This window comes from Tamandua tetradactyla, chromosome 16 (assembly GCF_023851605.1).
Source record: "Tamandua tetradactyla isolate mTamTet1 chromosome 16, mTamTet1.pri, whole genome shotgun sequence".
Lineage (NCBI taxonomy): Eukaryota > Metazoa > Chordata > Mammalia > Pilosa > Myrmecophagidae > Tamandua > Tamandua tetradactyla.
The window spans coordinates 28,740,026-28,757,920 of NC_135342.1; the positions used below are offsets into that span (position 1 = coordinate 28,740,026).

General features: G+C 36.2%; 1 protein-coding gene across 2 annotated transcripts in view; it reads right to left on the reverse strand.

Moving 5' to 3' along the window:
* Positions 1-17,895, reverse strand: part of ZNF566 (zinc finger protein 566) — a 79,550-nt gene that overhangs the window by 46,167 nt on the left and 15,488 nt on the right. Inside the window, exon 1 of one of the 2 annotated variants that reach the window (XM_077133426.1) lies at positions 14,014-14,105. The exons of the other annotated variant lie outside the window; for it this stretch is intronic. The gene's annotated coding sequence lies outside the window, so the exon portion shown is untranslated. Of the gene's footprint in view, positions 1-14,013; positions 14,106-17,895 lie in introns of those variants that run through there. 2 annotated transcript variants of the gene reach the window in all.

Consider the following 17,895-nt stretch of genomic DNA (forward strand, 5'->3'; position numbering starts at 1 on the left):
TTTGTTCTCCCTATTATTTATTTTTATTCCATATCAACAACACACTCTTAAACAACCAGTGGGTTAAAGAAGAAATTACAAGAGAAATCAGTAAATATCTTGAGCCAAATGAAAATGAAAACACAACATATCAAAATTTATGGGATGCAGCAAAGGCAGTGCTAAGAGGAAAATTTATTGCCCTAAATGCCTATATCAAAAAAGGAGAAAGGGCAAAAATCGAGGAATTAACTGTCCACTTGGAAGAAGTAGAGAAAGAATAGCAAACTAACCCCAAGGCAAGCAAAAAGGAAAGAAATAATGAAGATTAGAGGAGAAATAAATGAAACTGAGAACATGAAAACAATTCAGAAAATCAACAAAACCAGAAACTGGTTCTATAAGAAAATCAATAAGATTGATGAACCCTTAGCAAGACTGACAAAAAGAAGAACAGAGAGGATGCAAATAAATAAGATTAGAAATGGAAGAGGAGACATAACCACTGACCCCACAGAAATAAAGGAAGTAATGACAGGATACTATGAACAAGTTTATGCTAATAAATACAACAATGTAGATGAAATGGACAACTTTCTAGAAAGGCATGAACAGCCAACTTTGACTCGAGAAGAAATAGACGACCTCAAAAAAAAACAATCACAAGTAAAGAAATTAAATCAGTCATTAAGAAGCTCCCCCAAAAGAAAAGTTCAGGACCAGATAGCTTCACATGTGAATTCTATCACACATTCAAGAAAGAATTAATACCAATCCTACTCAAACTCTTCAAAATTTGAAGAGGAGAGAACCCATTCTATGAAGCCAACATCACTCTCATTCCAAAACCAGGCAAATATATTACAAAAAAAGAAAACTACAGACCAATCTCTCTAATGAATATAGATGTAAAAATCCTCATCAAAATTCTAGCAAACTGAATCCAGAAACACATTAAAAGAATTATACATCATGACCCAGTAGGATTCATCCCAGGTATGCAGGAATGGTTCAACATAAGAACATCGATTAATGTACTACACCATTATCAAAAAATCAAAGCAGGAAAACCACATGATCATCTCGATTGATGCAGAAAAGGCATTTGACAAAATTCAACATCCTTTCCTGTGAACGCTTCAAAGGATAATAACACAAGGGAACTTCCTCAAAATGATAAAGGGAATATGTGACAAACCCACAGCTACCATTATCCTCAATGGGGAAAAACTGAAAACTTTCTCCCTAAGATCAGGAGCAAGACAAGGATGTCCACTATCACCACTGTTATTCCACACTGAGTTGGAACTTCTAGCCAGAGCAATTAGACAAGAAAAAGAAATACAAGGCATCAAAATTGGAAAGGAAGAAGTAAAACTCTCAGTGTTTGCAGATGATACATAGTATATGTCAAAAACCTCCCAAAATCCACAGCAAAACTACTAGAGCTAATAAATGAGTACAGTAGAATGGCAGGTTAGAAGATCAACACTCAAAAATCTGTAGTGTTTCTATACACTAGTAATGAACAATCTGAGGGGGAAATCAAGAAACGAATTCCATTTATAGTTGTAACCAAAAGAATAAAATATTTAGGAATAAATTGAACTAAAGAGACAAAAGACCTATGCAAAGAAAACTACAAGAAATTGTTAAAAGAAATCACAGAAGACCTAAATAGATGGAAGGGCATACCGTGTTCATGGATTGGAACACCAAATATAGTTAAGATGTCAATTCTACCTAAATTGACTTACAGATTCAAATGCAATACGAATTAAAATCCCAAAAACTTACTTTTCAGAAATAGAAAACCCAATAACCAAATTTATCTGGAAGGGCAGTGTGCCCCTAATAGCCAAATATATCCTTTGAAAAAAGAAAAGAATGCTACCTGACTTCAAGGTGCATTATGAAGCTACAGTGGTCAAAACAGCATGGTACTGGCATAAAGATAGATATACTGACCAATGGAATTGAATAGACTGTTCAGATACAGACTCTCTCATCTATGGACAATTTTGATCAAGCCAATTCACCTGGGACAGAACAGTCTCTTCAATAAATGGTGCATAGAGAACTGGATATCCACATGCAAAGGAATGAACAGGCACCCATATTTCACACCCTATACAAAAATTAACTCAAAATGGATCAAAGACCTAAACATTAGATCTAAGGCCATAAAACTGTTAGAAGAAAATGTAGGGAAATATCTTATAAATCTTATACGAGGAGGTGGTTTCCAAACTTTACACCCAAAGCAAGAGCATTAAATAAATAAATAAATAAATGGGAACTTTTCAAAATTAAACTCTTTTGTGCATCAAAGAACTTCATCAAGAAAGTAAAAAAGACAGCCTACACAATGGGAGACAATATTTAGAAACAATATATCAGATAAAGGTCTAGTATCCAGAATTTATAAAGAGATTGTTCAACAACAAAAAGGCAGCCAACTCAACAACAAAAAGGCAGCCAACCCAATTATAAAATGGGCAAAAGACTTGAACAAACACTTCTTAGAAGAGGAAATACAAATGGCCAAAAGGCACATGAAGAGATGCTCAACTTCCCTGGCTATTAGAGAAATGCAAATCAAAACCACAATGAGATATCATCTCACACCCACCAGAATGGCCATTATCAATAAAACAGAAAATGAGAAGTGCTGGAGAGGATGTGGAGAAAGAGGCACACTTATCCACTGTTGGTGGAAATGTCAAATGGTACAACCACTGTGGAAGGCAGTTTGGCTGTTCCTCAGAAAGCTAAATATAGAATTGCCATATGACCCAGCAATGCCATTGCTAGGTATCTACTCAGAGGACTTGAGTGCAAGGACACAAACGGACATTTGCACACCAATGTTTATAGCAGTATTATTTACAATTGTGAAGAGATGGAAACCCCTAAAATGTCCATCAACAGAAGAGTGGCTAAACAAGCTGTGGTATATACATAAAATGGAATATTATGCAGCTGTAAGACAGAATAAAGTTATGAAGTATGTAGCAACATGGATGGACCTTAAGGACATTATGCTGAGTGAGATCAGCCAGAAAGAAAAGGACAAATACTGTATGGTCTCACTGATATGAACTGACATTAGTGAATAAACTTGGAGAATTTCAGATGGTAACAGAGACCATCAGGAGATAGAAATAGCGTAGATATTGGATAATTGGAGCTGAAGGGATACAGATTGTGCAACAGGACTGATTGTAAAAACTCAGAAATGAATAATACCACAATATAATAATGTTAAAAATCTGAATGAAGTTGAATATGAGAATGATAGAGGGAGGAGGGCTGGGGGCACAAATGAAATCAGAGGGCAAGATAGACAATAATGACTGAGACGGTATAATCTAGGAATGCCTAGAGTGTATAATGATAGTGACTAAATGTACAAATTTAAAAATGTTTGTGGGGCAGGCCATGATGGCTCAGCAGGTAAGAATTCTTGCCTGCCGAGCCCGAGGAGCCGGGTTTGATTCCCGGTGCCTGCCCATGTAAAAAAAAAAAAAAAAAAAATTTTTGCATGAGGAAGAACAAAAGAATGTCAATACTGCAGGGTGTTGAAAATAGATGGTAATCAATATTTTAAAACTTTAACTTACGTGTGAGACTAAGGCATAAAATGTTATTTGGTACAAAATGTATATTTTGACTAGTGCATTTCCTAATATAACTTATGTGATAGCTTAATAGAACACCATAGTACATGGAACCTTGAGTAGGGCATGAGATTTTGTAGGTTTGTCCAGAGTGATTCCCCAATAAAACCCAGAGTGTTCTGAACAGTGAATAAAAAAGTATTTGCAAGTCTTGGGGGAGTGGTGAGAAAAAGGGAAAATTCAACTTCCCCAAGTGGAAAATTCTTGATATTCTCATATGCAGTGGGGACAACAAAAGCAATAGGCTGAGCCCCCAATCTTGGGGTTTGTTTATATGAAACTTAATCCTGCAAAGGATAGGCTAAGCCTACTTAAAATTAGGCCTAAGGAAAAAAAAAATTAGGCCTAAGAGTCACCCCCAAGAGAACTTCATTTGTTGCTCAGATGAGGCCTCTCTCTTTCAGCCAACATGACTAGCAAACTAACTGCTCTCCCCCTCTCTACGTGGGACATGACACTCAGGTATGTGGACCTTCCTGGCAACGTGGGACAGAAATCCTAGAATGAGCTGGGACTCAGCATCAAGGGATTGAGAAATCCTTTTCGACCAAAAGGGGGAAGAGCAATGTGCTGGTTTGAAATGATGTATGTATCCTAGAAAAATCATGTTTTAATCCTAATCCCATTTTGTAAAGGCAGCCGTTTCTTCCAATCCCTATTCAATGCTGCATGTTTGAAACTGTAATCAGATCATCTCCCTGGAGGAGTGATTTAATCAAGAGTGGCTGTTAAACTGGATTAGGTGATGGCATATCTTCACCTATTTGGGTGGATCTTGATTTGTTTCTGAAGTCCTATAAAAGAGGAAACATTTTGGAGAATGGGAGTGATTCAGAAAGAGCAGAGCAGAACGACATAGCCACAAGAAGCAGAGTCCACCAGCCAGCAACCTTTGGAGATGAAGAAGGAAAATGCCTCCCGGGGAGCTTCATGAAACAGGAAGCCAGGAGAAGAAGCTAGCAGATGACACCATGTTCACCATGTGCCTTTCCAGATGAGAGAGGAACTCTGACCGTGTTTACCATGTGCCTTTCCACATGCGAGAAACTCTGACCGTGTTCACCATGTGCCCTTCCACTTGGGAGAGAACCCCTGAACTTCATCAGCCTTCCTGAACCAAGGTATCTTTCCCGGGATGCCTTAGATTGGACATTTCTTTAGACTTGCTTTAATTGGAACATTTTCTTGGTCTTAGAACTGTAAACTAACAACTTATTAAATTCCCCCTTTTAAAAGCCATTCTGTTTCGGGTACATTGCATTCTGGCAGCTACCAAACTAGAACAAGCAAAATGAGACAAAATAAAGTGTCAATGGGCTGAGAAATTTCAGAGTTGAGAGGTTATCCTGGAGGTTATTCTTATGCATTAAATAGATATCACTTTTTTAATTAAGGTTTAATGGACTGGCTGGAGGGAACAGCCTGAAAATGTAGAGCTGTACTCCAGTAGCCATGTTTCTTGTAAATGACTGTATAATGACATAGCTTTCCCTATGTGACTGTGCGATTGTGAAAACCTTGTGTCTGATGCTCCTTTGATCTATCTCATGGACAAACGGGTAAAACTAAGGATTAAAAGTAAATAAATAATGGGGGAACAAATGTTAAAATAAATTTAGTAGATTGAAATGCTAGTGATCAATGAAAGGGAGGGGTAAAGGCTATGGTACGTATGAATTTTTTTTCTTTTCATTTTTTCTGAATTGATGCAAATGTTCTAAGAAATGATCATGATGATGAATACACAACTATGTCATGATTTTGTGAGTTACTGATTATATAACAAGAATGGAATGATCATATGGTAAGAATGTTTATGTATGTGGTTTGGTCAATAAATAATTAATTAATTAATTTTTAAAAACTTGAAAGCGTCCCTTTCACATTATTACTATTACTTATTAAACTCTCAGTATCATTTTATCAACTAAATAGACCATTAATGAATATTCATCAGTAATTTAAGAAGTACTGGATATGCAAAAAGGGAAAATAGAATATAGGAATAGATCAACTGATGATTCAGATATTGGAGTTAACAAACAAGGATTTAAAATAAGTACAATTTATATATTAAAAACAAATAAGCAAAAGATAGAAATATTGATGAGATAAAGAAATTAACAAGAACCAGAAGACATTAAAAAAGAATCAAATAGCATGGTGGTTCAATGGTAGAATGCTTGCCTTCCATGCAGGAGACCCGGGTTCGATTCCTGGACCATGCACCCCCCCTCAAAGAAAAGGAACCAAATAGACAAATCTAGACCAGTAAAACACTGTGAAAATTAATAAGCCATTATGTTCAACAAGAGACCAGACAAAGCAGAAGGATTATTGAAATCAAAGATCAAAAGAAAATATACACTTGGAAGTCCCATGAGAAGAAGAACAGAAAAAAAAAGAAGAGAATATAAAAGACACATCTGACACAGTTAAAAGGGTCTATCATGTGTGTAATTAGAATCTTAGAAGAAAAGATTTGAAAGGAAACGATATTTGAATAGATAAGCTGATCAAAAGCATCAACAAGTTTCCCAAGCTCAGCAAACCTAGAAAAGAATAAATGAAAAGCAAAATAAACCAAAACCATTATCAGGTACATCACAGTCAAACTGTAGAAAACCAAAGAGAAAAAAGAAATCTTAAAAAGCGTCCTGAGGGGCGGGCCGCGGTGGCTCAGCGGGCAAGAGCGCTTGCCTGCCGTGCCGGAGGACCCCGGTTCGATTCCCGGCCCCAGCCCATGTAAAAAATAAACAAACAAACAAAATATAATAAAACAAGAAAATGTTTAAAAATGTTTCCCTTTCTTCCTCCCTTCCTTCCTTCTCTGTCTTTCCTTCCTTTCCTCCCTCTCTCTAAAAAAAAAAATTAAAAAAAAAAAAAAAAAAAGCGTCCTGAGTAAGAAAAGGCATATTATCTTCAAAAGAATAATGATAGTACTAAAGACTAAATTTTCAAAAGAAACTATGGAAGCCAGAAGAGGAATAATATTTTTAATTGATTAAGGAATTTAACTACCAATCTATGAAAAGCCATGAAAAATATGATTCAAAAATAAATGCAAAATAGATGTCATCAACATGGCGATGTAAACAGCTACTGATAAACTCTCCTCAGAGATTCAGTGAATAAAAGAACAATTCTCACTTGTTCAGAATTCTGCTTAATTGAAGAAAGTGAAAAATATCAGGTAGGAAACTTCCATCCCAACCCTCAGGAGAGGGGAGTAACACAAGCCTAAGGAAGTGCACAAAGGCAGTAGCCAGGATCTTTCCAAACTCCTACCAGGGACAGAGACTATAAAATCTCTCACAGCAGTGAGACAGATCCCCACCTATATCCAGACATGGGACCCAAGCCCACAGGGACTTAAGGCAGGACTTGAGCTGCAGGATAGGTTTGAGGAGTTTTCAAAATGGAGGATCAGGGAGGTAATCAAAAAGGGCAATGAGGAATTCTCAAAATGGAGGATCAAGGAGGTAATCAAAAAATCTTCCCTACAGGCAGCAAGTAGCCAGGCAGAAACTACCCAAATCAGCTATTTGGAGATCTGGAGTACAGGGAAGGACATTTCAAGGCCAAGGTCAGTGAAGGATGAAGAGTCTGAGAAAATGTGGATGGAGATTGATTCCAGTCCTGGGTCCTGGAGTCCAACCCACACCCTTTAGGAAAACAGGGGCTTGAGACCCAGTCCTCGCCAGGGGGGCAGCTGCAGACTGGGGCAACTGGGGGAATCCTTTGCTGAAAGTACAGTGGGAGACACAGCCTCACATTGAGCTAGATCTTTTTTTTTTTTAAAGGAAAGACAGAGAGAAGGAAGGAAGGATAGAAGGAAGGAAGAAAGGGAAACATTTTTAAACATTTTCTTGTATTCTGTTTCTCCGTTTTTGTTACATGGGCTGGGGCCGGGAATCGAACCGAGGTCCTCCGGCATAGCAGGCAAGCACTTTGCCCGCTGAGCCACCGCGGCCCGCCCACATTGAGCTAGATCTTGGCTAGAGATGTGAGTGCACAGGAAACCATCAGTTTCAGCCAGGCCCAGTCAGATGCTGCTGGGATTCAGGAGGTAAATGGTTTCTGAGAATAATTAAGTTCCCAAACATCACCATCTTCTGGGCAGACTGGAAAGTACCAGGCTGCAGGGCTTTTCAGAGTCTCTCCAGAAGCTATTGCAGGACCACTGGAGCTGGTCTACACCCCCTGCATGGGTACCCGGCCCTGTTTTGGCTGAGAACTATGGACAACACAATTGTCAAAGCTGTGCCTTAATACAAACCCAGGCAACAACTAATCCTAGATAAGAGAGAGAAATTAACCTTCAGATTAGACCCATCAAGATAACCAGATGACTAGATATCAGCAAAAAAATTCAGACAGCATATTTAAAATTAGAAGAAATGCCTAGCTGAAGGAACAGATCAAAAGTCAGAGATACAGGATCTGAAACAACTAGTCAAAGATGTGCAAACAAATCTCCTGAATCAATTCAAAAAAATGAAGGGAAATGTGTATAAAGAGATAAAGGATATTAAGATAACACTAGAGGAACATAAAGAAGAATTTCAGGGTGGTGCAATGGTGGCTCAGCGGCAGAATTCTTGCCTGCCATGCTGGAGACCTGGGTCCAATTCCCAGAGCCTGCCCATGCCCAAAGAAAAAAGGAAAGAATTCAAAGAATATAGAAAAGTAACAGATATTATGGAAATAAAAGACATTGTAGATGAAATTTAAATATAATGGAGACACAGAACAGATTAAAAGAGGTAGAAGAAAGAGTCAAGCTAGAAGACAGATCAACTGAATTTGAACAGACAAAAGAACAAATGGAAAAAAAATGGAAAAATTTGAGCAGGGTCTCAGGGAAATGATTGACAACCCAAAGCACACAAATATACATATCTGGGTGTCCCAGAAGGAGAAAAGAAGGGAAAGGGCCCGAAGTATATTCAAAGAAATAATAGCTAAAATTTTCTAATGTTTCTAAAAGGTAGTTTAGAAATACAATTCTAAGAAGTCCAATGTATTCCAAGCACAATAAATCTTGTTGTGCTTGGAATACATTGGAATGTAGGAATAGACCTACCCTGACAAACATAGTAATCAGACTGTCAAATGCTGAAGAGGAGAAAATTTTGAAAGCAGCAATAGAAAATTGACTCACCATATTCAAGGAGAACCAAATAAGACTAAGTGCTGAATTCTCATCAGACACCATGGAAGAGAGAAGGCAGTGATATGATATATTTAAGACACTGAAGAAAACAATTGCAAGCCAAGAATTCCCTACTAAGCAAAGCTGCCCTTCAAAATATGAGGGTGAGTTTGAAATATTCACAAATAAACAGAACATGATAGAATTCATTAATAAGAGATCAGCCCTAGAAGAACTAGTAAAGGAAGTCTGCCAAATGAAAAGAAAAGACAGGAGAGAGAGGTGTAGAGGAGGGTACAGAATAGCAGAATATTAGTAAGGGTAAATTAAAAGAATAAAGAGAGGAAAAAATTGATCTGACAAATAAAACCCAGGGGATAAAATGGTTGAATCATGAACTGCCTTTACAGTAATAATATTGAATGTTAATGGATTAAGCTCCATTAATCTTATAATGTTGTTTATAAGAGATGCATCTTACACTCAAAGACGTAAACAGGTTCAAAGTGAAAGGATGGAAAAAGATATTCCATGCACATTGTAACTAAAATAAAGCTGGTGGAAAGGGGAAGTTTAGAGTGATGTATGTGACAAGAAGGAAAGTTGGAGGTTAAAACATGGGAATGTATAACATAGCAAATCTTGTGGTGGACAATGTCTGTGATTAACTTGTACAAGTATAAAAAAGTTCTTTCCTGAACTAGAGCAAATGTATGACTCTATTATAAGGAATTAATAATAGACGGATAAGTGGAGGAAAATGTAACCCATTGCAAACTATGGACTTTTTAGTTAGCTAATATTTAATATTCTTTTATCAACAGTAACAAATGTACCACACCAAGACTACCGGTAAATAATATGGGGGTATAAGGAGTATGGGAGGCTTAGAGTTTTCTTTTTTATTTAATTTTTTTCTGAAGTAATGAAAATGTACTAAATTTGATCATGGGGCTGAATGTACAACCATGTGATGACAACGAACCAGTGATTGCATACCTCAGATGGTTTCAATGCTGTGTGAATATACTGCAATAAAATTACATTTTAAAAAAAAACAGGCAAAATAAAGTATTTTCAAACTAACAAAATCCAAGGGAATTAATGGCTAGAAGGCCAGCACTCTAAGAACATTTTAAAAGCAGGTACTTCAGGAAACAAAAAAGAAATATGGAACTGTAGAAAGGAACAAAATGTTGTATGTGGATGAATATGATATAATGTTAACTCTAAATACAACAATAATAATGGCATACATGTGTACACATAAAATATATAACAAAATGCACACCCAATACCACAAAGGGCAGGAAGATAAATGAGGTTAAACTATTATTAGATTTTTACATTATTCTAGAAGTGTTAAATGTACTAACAAAATAGACTCTGATAAGTATGTGTACTGAAATCTCTACAGTATACACTATTAAAAAACACACACACAAAAACCAACCACCAAAAAAACCATGTAAGAATGTATATAACTCAGAAGCTAATAGAAAGGGGAAAAGAAGGGGAAAAAACTAAGTGGAAAAGAGAAATAAAAGGACAAAGAACAGATGGAATTAACATAAAACAAATAGCAACATAATAGACAAACAAAACTACATCACTAATAACATTAACTACAAGTGGACTGAACACCCCCAGTTAAAACATGCATATTGAAAACTGATCTAAATAAAAAAGGCCAAAACTATATACTATTTATAGGGGATACACTGTCAATACAATACAAGCACACACTTAAGTTGTAAGTAAACAAGATTTATCAAGAAAACTAATCAAAAGATCTGGTGTGGTGAAATTAATATTAGAACAAACTAATTTTTAAGGAAGAAATATCATTAGGGAATTTCATGATGATAAAGAATCAATCCAGCTCTAAGATACAAAAATCTTAAATGTGTAAAAACCTGAGTAACAGCACACTTTCAAATTAAACAAAATAGCGAGATCTGCAAGGAAAAAATATGTAAATCTACAATTCTAACAGATTTCCCAGTAATTGATAGAATAAGTACACGAAAATAAAGGCAGCAAGGATATAAAGATTTGAATAAAAGAATTAACCAACAGACTTACTTGACATGTACAGAATATCATACTCTACAATTGCAAAACATACAGGTTTTGCTTGTTTGTTTTTATTGCATGTTTGTATGGCAGGATCATTTTTCATTATTTTTCCACGTGAGTATCCTGTTATTGCAGTACCATTTGATGAATTTTTGTTTGTTTGTGTTTTGGGGGGGAGTACATGGACTGGAAATCGAATCCAGGTCTCCAGCACAGCAGGTGAAAATTCTACCACTGAATGATCTCTACACCCCAGAATACACAATTTTTAAGCACATGCAAAATATTTACCAAAAATGACTGTTAATGAGCCACAAAGCAAATCTCAAGAAAATTCACAGAACTGAAATCATAAAAATGTGTTCTCTAGCTACAGTGAAATTAAACTGGAAAACAACAACAGAAAGAAAACCAGAAATTTTTCAAATGTTTGGAAATTAGAAACACCTTTAAAACACCCAAAAATCAAAGAAGTAATTACAATGGAAATTAAATACTTTGAATTGAACATGATGTCACATTTAAAAACTTGTGGGATGCAATGAATAGAAAGCAATTTAACACACTCAAGGCATATAGTAGGAAAAAAGATCGAAAAATAATGTCCTAAGGTTTGACTATAATAAGCTAGAAAAAGAGGAGCAAATTAAGAATAATAAAAATAAGAGAAGAAATCAATGAAACAGAAAACAGAATAAACTGAAATTTAAAAATCCTGATTCCTTAAAAAGACTAAAAATTGAATAGTCCCTAAAAACATTAAAGAAACAAACAGCAGGATAACACAAATGAACAAAATCAGGATCGTAAAAGGGAACATGATTACAGATACCACAAGCATTAAAAACACAAAAAGAGGGTGGTATGACTGTGGTTCAGTGGCAGAATTCTTGCCTGCCATGCCAGAGACCTGGTTCAATTCCTGGTGCCTGCCCATGCAAAACAACAACAAAAAAAAAACAGTAAGAAAAGTATAACTTTACACCCATGTCTGAACACATCGATGACATACACAAGGTACCCAACTACAGCAAGGTACCCAACTACAGCAACAACAAAACAAAAACCATACGGTAACAAACAACAGAATATTTGTAGTGTTGGATTGAGAAAATAATATAAAAACTTCCTATCAATAATACTTCAGGCCCAGAGCTTTACTGGTAAATTCTTCTAAATTTAAGGAAGTAACATCAGTTTTGTAGTGAAGAGAGAAACGCAGAAAATACTTCCCAACTCATTTTATAAGGCCAACATTAACCTGACATCAAATTTAACAAAGTTGCACGTGGCCTTGGAAAAAAATACATTAACATCTATGGAGACTGGAACGTTAATACTGTAGACCCACTGTGCTAAGGGGTTCAGGTTTGGGAATTCTTCAGGTGACTGGATTGGAGATTCTAATCTCTGGAGAATTCAGTACTTAATTAAATTCAAAAAAGGGAAAACCTGGGAGAGTATGGGTACAATCTATACACTATTCATTCAAATTCTCATTTATTTCTGAATTATTTAATTTGTGTTTAAAAATAAGCCGTGGCCACATTAAAGCTTCAATTTAAAGTAAATTGCCATTCCATTTTTTAAAAAATTTTTAAGCATTTTTTATTATGAAATATAACATATATATGCACATATACACAAAGCAATAATTTTCAAAGTACATTTTTACGGTAGTTATAGAACAGATTAAGTTTGGTATGGGTTTATACCATAATTTCAGGTTTTTCCTTCTAGCTGTTCCAAAACACTGGAGACTGAAAGAAATATCAATTAAAAACAAACAAACAAAAAAAAAACACTTAATCTAGCCCACCAGAGATTATCACATTTTGGGGGCTGGGGGCTTGAAAGTGCACAGGCTGGGAAACGAAAGAGATTATCACTTTAAGTGTTTGGGGTCTAGCCCACCAGTTTTCTCAATATAACCCACCAGATTTAATGTTAGTACATAAATGTTTTAAAAATAGAAGTTGGGTCATATTATTCATGCTGCTCTGCAACTCATTTCTTGTTGTTGTTGTTTGTTTGTTTTGCATTTTATCTCCTTTTTTATTTTTCAAAGTTTTTAAATTTAATTTATTCTGTTTTTTCAAACCAAAACAACATACAAACATGAACATTCCTAACATACAAACATTCTGTGTATGGTGTACAATCAATGGCTCACAATATCATCACATAGTAGTAGTAGTATAGTCATCACCATGATCATTTTTTGGAACATTCTGCAATTTGTTTTTCAATTGGTTTTTTTTTTTACATGGGCAGTCACCGAGAATCGAACCCAGGTGTCCAGCATGACAAGTGATAACTCTGCCTACTGAGCCACCATGGCCTGCCCATGAAACTTGTTTTTATACATAACAGTATATCTTTTTTTTGTTTCTGCTAATTACATTTATTTAATTTTCCTCCTTGATTTTTTGTAATTAATTAATTTTTATTTATTTATTTTTTTACATGGGCAGGCACCAGGAATCGAACCCAGGTCTCCACCATGGCAGGCGAGAACTCTGCCTGTTGAGCCACCATAGCCAGCCGTTATTTATAATTAAAATGCAATAACAGATACATGATTGTTGAAATATTCAAATATCACACAAGTGTATAAAGCAATAAATGAAAGTTTTCTTATCACCTCTAATGCCACCATTCCCATGCCACTGCAGCAAATGTAACCACTGTTAACTCTGTAGTGTGCATCCTTCTAGGCCTTTCTATAGGAACACACAGAGCTTTATTTATTTAGCTAAAAGCAATTATGTTCTTCCTAAAGTAATACAGTGTCAAAATGTAAAATACATATTCCATATAATAATCCATATAGTCCATATGACAGACATATTCCCAACTTTTTCCCCCTGTATATTTACCCTGTGGACAGTAATCCTTTTATCCCTGTTCTATGGATAAAGAGGCTTGAGCTTAGAGATGGTGAATAACTTGCCCATAAGACAGGCTGCAAGGAGCCTAGTTGAGATTTTCTTTTTTTAATTGACAAAACATAACATACAAACAGAAACGTTCTTAACATATTGTATTAGTTAGGGTTCTCTAGAGAAACAGAATCAACAGGGGACCCTCACAAATATAAAATTTATGAAAGTGTCTCACGTGACCATGGGAACACAGAGTCCAAAATCCGCAGGGCAGACTGTGAAGCCAACGATTCCGATGGAAGGTCTGGACGAACTCCACAGGAGAGGCTCACCAGCTGAAACAGGAAGAGCCTGTCTCTTCTGAATCCTCCTTAAAAGGCTTCCAGTGATCAGATTAAGCATTACTCATTGCAGAAGACACTCCTCTTTGGCTGATTACAAATGCAATCAGCTGTGGATGTAGTTGACATGATCATAATTTAATTCTATGAAATGTCCTCATTGCAGCAGACAGGCCAGCACTTGTCCAACCAGACAAACAGGTACCACCACTTGGCCAAGTTGACACATGGACCTAACCATGACACATATGAACATTCCATTCTTGGCATATAATCAGTGACTCACAATATCATCATATAGTTGTATATTCATCACCATGTTCATTTCTTAGAACATTTACATTATTCCAAAAAAAGAAATAAAAGAAAAAAGAGAAAATTCATACATACCATACCCCTTACCCCTCCCTCTCAGCGACTGCTAGTATTTCCATCTACCCAATATATTTTAACCTTTGTTCCCCTATTTTTTATTTTATACCCCTTACCATTCCCTTTCATTGATCACTAGTATTTCAATCTACTCAATTTATTTTAACATTTGTTCCCTCTATTATTTATTTAGAGTTAATCCATATAGTTTACTCATCTGTCTATACCATAGATAAAAGGAGCTTCAGACACAAGATTTTTACAATCACACAGTCACATTGTAAAAGCTATAGCATTATACAATCATCTTCAAGAAACATGGCTACTGGAACACACCTCCACAGTTTCAGGCATTTTCCTCTAACCTCTCTAATACACCATAAACTAAAAAGGGGATATTTATATAACGCGTCAGGATAACCTCTCGACTTTGTTTGAAATCTCTCAGCCACTGACATTTTCTTTTATCTCATTTCTCTTCCCCCTTTTGGTTGAGAAGGTTTTCTCAATTCTTTGATGCTGAGTCCCAGTTCATTCTAGGATTTCTGTTCCATGTTGCCAGGGAGGTTTATACTCAGAGAGAGAGGTGGAGGGTAGTGAGTTTGCTGGCCATGGTGGCAAAGAGAGATAGGCCACATCTGAGCAACAAAAGAGGTTCTGTGGGGGTGACTCTTAGGCCTAATTTTAAGTAGGCACAGCCTATCCTTTGCAGGGATCAATTTCATTTGAGCAAATCCCAAGATTGAGAGCTCAGCCTACTGATTTCGTTGTCCCCACTGCTTGCAAGAATATTAGGAATTCTCCAAATGGGGAAGTTGAATTTTCCCTCTTTCTGGCCATTCCCCCAAGGGGACTTTGCAAATACTTCTTTTTTCACTGTTCAAGTCACTCTGGGATTTATGAGGGCATCACACTAGACAAAACCTACAAAATCTCATGCCTTATTCAAGGTTCCATGTACTTACAGTAGCATCATTTCTTGATTAAAAAAAAAATAGGAGGGAAATTCCTCAATATAATTAAGGGCATATATTAAAATTCCACAGGTAACATTATACTCAATGGTAAAAGACAGAAAACTTTCTGGTAAGATCAGAAACAAGACAGCAATGTCTGCTTTTACCACTGATATTCAACTCACTGAACTGGAAGTTCTAGCCAGAGCAATTGGGAAATATATACATACAAAAATACATACATGCCATTCAAATTGGAAAGGAAGAATTAAAACTATCTCCATTCACAGATGACATAATCTTACATTGAGAAAAATCCCAAAGAATCCAAGAGAAAGCCACTAGAGCTAATAAACTGATTTGGCAAAGTTATGGAAGACAAGACCACATAAAAATCAGTTGTGTTTCCATACACCAGTAATGAAACATCCAAAAAGGAAATCAAGAAAACATGTCCATTCTGTCTTTAACAGATGAATAGATAAACAAAAAGTGGTATATACATACAATGTAATTTCATTCAACCATAAAAATCAAGTTTTGATACATGGTACAGTGTAGATGAACTCTGAAAACATTACGTTAAGTGAAATAAACCAGATACAAAAGGATAAATACTGTTTAGTTTCACATACATGAAATAAGCAAATTGATAGGCACAGACAGTAGATTACAGGTTACCTGAGGCAAGAAGGCAGGGATGAGGGGAGGGCAGAATGGGAGTTATTGCTTAATGAGTTCAGAATTACTGTTAAGAGTGATGAAAATTTTTTAAAAATTTTTAAATGAAAAAAAGAATGATGAAAATATTGTGGTAATAAGATGGTGGTGATGATGGGAGCACAATATTTCAAATATAACTGAAATGTATTGTGTACGTGTGTGTGTGTATGTGTATAAATGGTTAAAAATGGGAAATTTTACATAGTACATGTTTTAGTTTGCTAATGCTGCCAGAATACAATATAACAGAGATGGGTTGGCTTTTATAAAGGTGATATATTAAGTTACAAATTTACAGTTCTACGGCTATAAAAAATATCCAAATTAAGGTACCCATAGAAAGATATCCTGACTCAAGAAAGGCCAATGTCTGAAAAATAGGAAAGCACATGGCTGGCATCTGCAGGCCCTTGTTTCTGGTTCTCCTGCTTCCAGCTTCTGATTCCAGCGGCTTCCTCTTTAAGTGTCTGTGGGCCTTCACTTAGCTTCATGAGGGCAAAGCTCTGGGTTCTGGCTTGCTTAGCATCTCATGGGAAGGCACATGGCAATGTCTCCTAGACTCTGCATCTCCAAACGTCCATGTCTAGGCATCTGCTCTTTCTGTCAGCACTCCAAGCATCTCCAAATGTCTGTGTCTGTGTCCACTCTGGTATCTGTCTAGCTTCTGTCAGCTCTCTCAGCATCTGTTGTCTCCTGAGGCTTGGCATTTCCAAACATCTGTGTCTGTGCCTGCATCTGAGGTTTCTCCAAAATGTTTCCCCTTTGAAAGGAATCCAGTAAACTAATCAAGATCCCCCTTGAATGTGCTAAATCACATTTCCATCTAACCAAAAGGCCACACCCATAACTGAGTGGGTCAATCTCCGTGGAAACCATCTAATCAAAGGTTCTACCCTAAACAATAGGTCTGGCCTCACAAAACTGGATCAGGATTAGAAGAAATGGCTTTTCTGGGGTACATGACAGTTTTAAACTAGCACTATAGATATGTTATCACAACAAAAGAGTAAAAAGAAAAACCTAAAGACATTATAAGAAAGAAAATTAAAGGCCAATAGTGTTCATGAGTATTATCAAATCTAATCCAGTGATATAAAACAAGTTTAATATACATGTCCAAGTGTCAAGAATGTCAAGAATGAAAGGTTGATTTAACATTAAAACATCAAAGTAAGTTACCAAATTAGAATTTTAAGAGAAAAATATGATCCTCTCCATAAATGCATAAATGTATTTGTCAAAATTCAACCCTCATTAATGTAAAAAAATCTTAGTAACTTACGAAGAGAACTTTCTTAACTTGATAAAGGCATCTTTGAAACTGAGAGGCATAGTTCCCCACTGGTCTCTTCAAGGTCCTACAGATCTTGCTGTAGGAGTCAAGAATGTAAGGCTCTAACCATTCTTTATCTGGGCCATTTCTCTGAGTTGTTTGCACAGCTGGTAAACTTGAGAGATAACATATCCCTCCAGACAGGCTTGCTTAATGCTTACTGTACAAGCAGCAGATTTTCCAAACTCACTGTTTCCCAGTGGCTATGCCAACTCACTATGTGAACAGCATCCATGTACCCAACTGAGTCCCTCACATTGTCCCCATGGGAGCTGGGAAGAAGAGAAATCCAAATTTAAAAACAATGTTCATGCTGCTTGCTGTACATGAGTAATAAAGTATTTGTCTTTGACCCAGTGGTCTTATGTTTTCTGCTAGCATCCATGAATCAA